The sequence below is a fragment of the Pseudorasbora parva genome, chromosome 14 (genome assembly GCF_024679245.1).
Source record: "Pseudorasbora parva isolate DD20220531a chromosome 14, ASM2467924v1, whole genome shotgun sequence".
Lineage (NCBI taxonomy): Eukaryota > Metazoa > Chordata > Actinopteri > Cypriniformes > Gobionidae > Pseudorasbora > Pseudorasbora parva.
Window position 1 is genome coordinate 45977088 of NC_090185.1, and position 7512 is coordinate 45984599.

At 34.6% G+C, this 7512-nt stretch overlaps 1 long non-coding RNA gene across 1 annotated transcript; it reads left to right on the top strand.

The window, feature by feature from the left end:
• Positions 1 to 953: 953 nt before the first annotated feature.
• LOC137039661 (uncharacterized) lies at positions 954 to 1869 on the top strand. Its single transcript, XR_010897747.1, has 3 exons — positions 954 to 1050; positions 1206 to 1282; positions 1556 to 1869. It is a non-coding gene; the product is annotated as an uncharacterized lncRNA (long non-coding RNA).
• The last annotated feature ends 5643 nt before the right edge of the window (positions 1870 to 7512 follow it).

Sequence of the window (7512 nt, forward strand, 5' to 3'; positions counted from 1 at the left end):
AGTTAGGTGAATGAGTCAAGTTCTCTGAAATACAGTCCAACTACACAGTGTGTTAGAACAACCTGAACAGAAATGGATAATAAGTGATTTATAATCAACATTTAATGCACGAAATATCTTATTTTATATTTATACTTAATATTTCAATGCGCATGCGGCAAAAATACTACGTCATGATTTTGAAAAATGCGTGGTCCGCCATGTTTGCGTCATCTCGATGCGTAAGGAAAATGAAGCTGAAGAGAACAGACAACAGAGGGGCGAACCGTTTGGATCATTACAGATGAGACGTTATATGCTACAAATAACGAGTCAAGTAAGTATATCTTGATATAAGCTCTCTTGATTTTACATTTTCACCGTAACATGGTAGCTCTCTATTACGGTGTAAGTTAGTTATTTAGTTTAATCGCAGATAGGGGACTCGGGAGGTGAATTAATCATGTTTCCTATCATGTATCTAAGATTGCATTATAATAATTTCTTAAATCGGAATGTGATCGCCGGTGTGGGCATGTTCAATAAATTTGCCTGCTGTAAATACAATATTTTAATCGAACTCCTACTTTTTAAATGGACAGAAGACATTTAACGTTATATACATTTATTCCATATATTAACTTATAACAACCAGTAATGAAATAATTATTTTAATATGTTCTTTTTGCATTTGGAGAGTAAGATGTTAAAGTACTATTTGTGTTTTTAATATTTTGTAGGATCAATACAGATTTGTTATTGGAGATCCAGTCCAAGCTGTGTGGAATCACAGAGCCATCTATGGTCAAGTTAATGTTAATTATGTTTTATCAAGATAATTTATGCCCAGCCATGACACTGATCACACAAGCTAAAACATTGCTATCAAGTCTTTAGCTTTTAAATGCTTTGTATCTTGTCCATTTGTAAGTAATACATTCCCACTTGTGCATTTACAGATCCCCTAATCATTATATATTTTACAGGCCACACACCCAAAGGAAAGGAGCCGCAGCATTGCTGTGCCAGGCGTGGTAAATACAGGAACATCCTTCATGGAGATGGTGCGAGGTAAGCTGAAACTTGCAAGGCAAGATGAGGAAAAATGCAAGAATACTTTTCTCAATTTACATTGGTCTTGGGTTATTTATCTATATTTAAGTTATGTTTAATTCCCTGTAAAGTAGGAATAAAAACCATTATTAAAATGTTCTCTATTTTTAAAGTCCAGTGTCAGTGAAGATGATGTGCTCAGTGGGATACGTGAAGGAACCTCTCCAATCATTCTACCCTGACGACTGAGGTAATTCATCACAAAGGGGATGCAGTTGTGGTCAAAAGCTTACACACACCGTGCAGAATAAACTGCTTCATCAGGGTAAAAAAGAGACAACATGCTCATTTTTATGATTTCTTTTTTTTCTTCTTTTTTTCATACAGATACTGCTGAGTGAATATAAACTTTGGAGCACAACTGTACATCTATCGTTTTAATTTAATTGAGCCAATTATAATAATGGATAGATCTGTTTTATAAACAAGTTTTTTCTTTGCGTTTTCTTTTTCTTTCCTCAAGGTATATCTTTTTTTCTTTCCTGCCTCTTTGGAACATGTCCATTCACATCTACTGTGGAGAGATGGTGCACCAGTTTCCTACTGATGGAGAGCTTTTGGGACATTGACATAAACAGCACTTTCCAAACAACTTGAAAATAGTTGGTGACAAACAATTTTGTGTGCCTTTGGAGTTCTTCAGTTTTTTTTGTTTTTTTTTTCACTGTAATGCTGGAATAAGATTTTAGAATAAACCTTTTGGTCCTAAATTTGGTGCTAGTAAAGGTTTAAGACAGGGGTCTCAAACTCCCGGCCCGCGGGCCACTTGCAGGATGATATTTTGTGGCCCCCTACTTGACATCAAAGTTTAATGTTAGTGCGGCCCGCGTGTTGCTCTGAAACCAATTTTTGGCGTAGTCGTTGCGTGTGCCGCGCTTTATGCCTCACTTTGTTTGTGTGTGTGTGTTTGAGAGAGTTAGCTCGGCCCTCTCTCATGCAGTACAATTGTTTGACACCGCGTGATTGACAGTCAGTCGAAATGAATGTGGTTTAATGGCGCTCAAATGGCAATCAAATCAAAATAGGCGGGATTTACATTCTCTTTTGGCTCGCACACATGCTCCCGCAGTCTTCACACACACACACACACACACACACACACAAGCGTGTTTCAATCTATCGCGTAATGCCGTTGCGAAGAGAGACTATTCTTTCCGGTAAAATCACAAAACTAAATTGCACACACAAAATGCAACGTTTCCATGCTCTTAATATACAATCATTGATGAACATTATAATTAAGAAAACTATATGAGCGGATTAAAACTGAACATTTGAGACGATTTACTAAAAGTCTACTATTAGACCACTGAGGAACTCAAATATAAGCAGCGGATGTACGTATTTATTCACTCATGGGAATAATCTCGGGACTAATAATATTTGACAACAATTAATGCAAATATCGTTCAGAAATTCGTTCACTGATCTGTTTGACCTGGTTATGGCCTTGCTTTGAAATAGTCTATTATTTTAAATAAAAATAAACACATTTATTATTTCAGTATTACATAATGATTTAATTTCTATTGGCCATATTTATTAGTACACAATTACCATCACACACCTGTTGGTAATAGATAGGTGCGAAGGACGAAGGATATCCAGATCCAAAAATCTAAAACATATTGGCAATAAAATAAAAAAAACACACGAGTAAGCAAGAGAAGCCATGTTCATGTTCAGAAGAAACATTAATGTTGAAAAACTGTTAATAATAAAGATTGAGTATATTTGATCAGTTGTACTTTTTTTTTTTTGTGGAAAATTTGATGCGGCCCAGCCTGACCCAGAGTCTACCTCTAGCGGCCCCCAGGTAATTTGAGTTTGAGACCCCTGGTTTAAGAGCTTAGAAGTTCAGTAACACTTTACAATAAGATCTAATTTGTTAACGTTATTTAATGTATTGGCCAACATGATCTAACAGTGATTTCTTTTTATTTATTTATTTTATTTTATTTTTTACAGTGTTTATTAATAGTTGTTGACCTTGCTTAATAAATTATAGTTCAAAGCTGGTTAATTTAATTTATAGTCATTGTTCATGCAAGTTAACAATGCATTAAATAATTAACATATACAACTTTTGATTTTAAGATTGCATTAATAATAGGGGTGTAACAGTACACAAAGCTGACAGTTTGGGGAGAGAACACTAAATATAAAAATGCTTTTTTTTATTTTTATTGGTTTACTGAACAAATTGTAATTGTCCTAAACTAAAGGTTTCTTAAAGAATTAAAAACATAATATAAAAAATATCTCTACTAATTATTATTATTATTACCTTTATTTAACCAGGAGAAAAACTCACTGAGATTAAAATGTCCTGTCCTGCCCAAGATAGGCAGCTGTGTTTGCATGTACAGTTATACATAAAAAGTCACATAAAAAACATAAAACATACAACCAGTCAAAAACAATTACACACCATTAATTTACTCTCAAAATGATGTAGTAAAATTTTAAAATGACTAAATGTCACCAGATCTTTTAGCTTCAACTCAGTCTGGAGCAAATTCCAATCTGAGGCTGCGACATATCTGAAGGACGTTTTACCAAGCTTAACTCTAACAAAGGGCACACAAAGATTATAATTTGATTCAGAATGTAATATATAATTGCCTTGTTGTTTCTGTTTAATCAAACGACAAAGAATGCTGTAATGCTGTATAGTGTAGACTATATAGGGAGGCCTTACTTGCACTCGCATTGTATGCAAACATGTAAACTTCTCATAAGACCGTTTTTGCATTAACTTATAAATCTAATTATAAAATGATGTTCCTACTCCAATTCGTTGTTGAAATATAATAATTTATACACAGTGGCTGTCATTTTCATGACAGATTTATTTAAACATTATATAAATTACTCCAATAAATTTAATTAATCAAGATATCACTAACAGGTTAAGTAGAATATGATGAATATATGGGCTAATATAATGCATATATTTAGTGAAAGAGTTCATCTCTCTAGTAAATAGACAGCCGTGTTTTATCGACGTCTTTCTGCTGTTGAAACACTGAACGATTACACGATGTGATACGTTTTAGTAAGTTGTAATGTATCCTTAAAGCCCCACTTGGCTACTTTTGCTCTCGGGGTCCCCCTACAGTTAGGAAAAAATAATGTCCTCAACTACTGTCGTAAGCTGTCATCCTACAACAGGGGATGCCATCGCGCGTGCATTTGTTGACATGACAACCCTGATAGCCCTGAACTAGTGATGCGTCAGTCGTCTCATAACCCGCGGACCCCGTATGTCTATTTAATGGTCGCGGGTGCGCGGCGGGTTGTAAAAATATATACAGTGGTGCGGTGCGGGCCAAATAACTTCATAAAAGCGTCCCGCGGGTCGGTGCAGCACTAACAGTTCCCCTGAAAACTGCAAGAGGAGTCCTTCTGGCGTGTGTGAAATGTCTTCATCCCAGGTACAGTCAGTGGCATATGCTCCAGCATGTCATATGAATATAATTTCATGGGTTTTATTTTTTTCAAACGCCAAATGATCGCGATGCTCACGTTTACAAGCCAGCGTCATTATAGTAGTCTATTGGTTAGCGTTTTCCAGAATCTATATGATACTTCAGTTCAGTGTTTGAGTGGTAGCTCACCGTAACAAGCAGGACAGCATCGGTCGGGCACGCCTCCTTCAGCTCACGCCGACGAGCAAACGCTGGTCACATGTTGATCCTCGTCCTGCCTTTAATCCTATAATTTTTTCATTTCCTCTTATTGCTTTCCTCCAACACAACCTTTTCTTTCTTATTTGTCTCTGCTGCTTCGGACATGACTATATTATCCGACGAACAAAGTTGGGCTCGCACGTCCGAATGTAAGGAAGTGTGTGTGTTGGTGGAAGTGACGTATATGCCGTAAAGCAGTCGAATTTTGTAGTTCTTTTCTTTTTCTCGGGTTACTACTCGAAACCCGAAGTTTAAAAGTACGATTAAAAACGATACAGACCCCATCAGGCTATGGCAGACGTGTCATTCAACCTATTTTAAGTCGATTTATCATCACAAGAGTCTTAAAAAAATATATTATGAAGGTTGAAAAGTTACCTAGTGCTGCTTTAACATACCTTCTGATGTTAATTCATGTTTATTCTTTGACTATGACAAGGTGATCACATTCTGTCGTGCCGCGTTGCTGCTTGAACTGATGTGTCTTTACAGTGATCTGTCATGTCACATTAAAGAGCATCAAAATGGCATCACTTGAATTTCGTGATAAAATTGACAGAATACATATGTTCTTATGGAAACTTGTATTGAAGTGTGTTCCACTCATTAAACAAGCCGTCTGTTAACTGTTAAAGATTGCATTCGTACCGCTCGGTACACACATGCACTGTACCGGAAGTCCTTTACCGAACCGGTTTGGTATGAATACATGTGCCGTTACACTCCTAATTAGTAAATGTTGAAATTAACATTAACTAAGATAAATAAATGTTTATATTATTATTCATTCAAAGTTCATGTTAAATTAAGTAGTTAACTAATTAAACGTTACCCAAAGTTTTGAATCTTAGTGTTGTACATGAAACGATTCTTTTCTTTCCATTTGTTTGTATTTATTCATCTGTTGTGTGAGGTACTTTTCTGTGACGGGTAGATTTAGGTACCTTTGAATGAGGGAGATATATAATAATGCAAATAATTACATATAATTGCATATAATCCTCATTGTCCTCCAGACTCATTCTAAATGAATTTGTGTTTGTGTAAATAGTTTTTTGGGTTTTTCTCGGGCATCAAAAAAAGTTTTGTTGTATATTTGTTTTACAAATTGTTTTGTCAATAAATGTAGAGGATTTAAATTTGGATGTGTTTATTATACGAAATTGCAGCTGTATTATTTGAAAAATGTAATTATGAATGTATTTTTTATATTAGAGTGTACATGTAAATTACGTTAAGGTATATTTTAGTTCACATGAATGGCTTGTTTTTAAGACAGTAGAATGGATAATGAAAGTACATATAAAGTTGTATTTATTTCCCACTTAAGTTGTTTAAAAAAAATCACTCTTAATGGCAACTTATTGCATTTTATTTCAAATTAATATGTGATACATTTGAGATCAATTACATTTAATGTGTATTAAGTGTGTCGAAAACATTGCATTTAATTCACACTTAAGTGTATATTTAGCTGACATTAAAGTATGTTTTAGTTCACATTAATTGCTTGTCAGTACATTGAGCAGTGCACTTTAATTACAATTTTAATACACTAGAAGCGATTATGAAAGTACATATAAAGTTGTATTTAAGTCACACTTAAGTTGTTCCAAAAAATCACTCTTAATTGCAACTTATTGTATTTTATTTCAACTTAATATGTGATAAATTTGAAATCAATTACACCGAAAACATTGAATTTAATTCACAATTAAGTGTATTTAGTATAAGTATATTATCTGTGTAATAAGTACACTTTATAAAAGTACACTAAAGTGCTTTTTTTCACAAGGGTATGCTTGAAACAAAATTTTCGAATATCTCATCGATAGTTTGACTTCTCATTTGTGAAATATATTTGCAACATAACCAGTATACAGTACAGTTAGATTTACTAAGTGCTTCTGTGTCTAACAGGACTTAAGTAGCAGTGGCCCAGCTCATTAGCATTTCAACTGACATGGTGTGTGTGTGTGTGTGTGTGTGCTTGTGTGTGTGTGTGTGTGTGTGTGTGTGAGAGGACTTGCTTAAGCAGCAGCTACAAATACATTCAGCACTCTGAAAGAATATATACACTGCATGTTGTTTGAACATTTTATGTTTTCAGTTTTATTATGTTCATAACTCATGCAGCAACCCCCTGAACCGATTCTGCTCAACTACAAGCACAATTCCTGCTTTACATTCACTTTGCAGTTCTAAATATAAATTCTTTCAGCTTATTCTGTTGTTTTGTGTATAGCTCACTGTAAGTGCAACTTTAAATCTGTGTTGTTTTTGTAAGACAAATATGCATTACTGTGTATTTGTGTTCTTAGTTGAAAAAAACAACAATATTCTCAAATATTTTACAACACACTTATGTATAGTGTAACCACTTTAAAGTAAACTATGTAAAATTGTTTGAGTCCAGGGTAAACGGCATCACCTGGGGAGAATCTTAGCCTGGTCTCATCATATTTTCAGCGTAAGTACACGTTAGTTCCTGGGTATCAACACAGGTACCCCACTATATTAAGAGGGCAGTTTTTGCTTGCTTGCTGCAGAATAAAGAACAGTCTGAGATCTTTGCTTAAATTACATCATGTAACATCGTTGAATGCATCACATTTGTTGGGGTATAATACAAATGTTGTGGATAGCAATCAAAGTACTCAAATGACAAAAATTGCACTGCAGACATGTGAATAATTAGAATATAAACACGTCAAGATTGATCTACTAC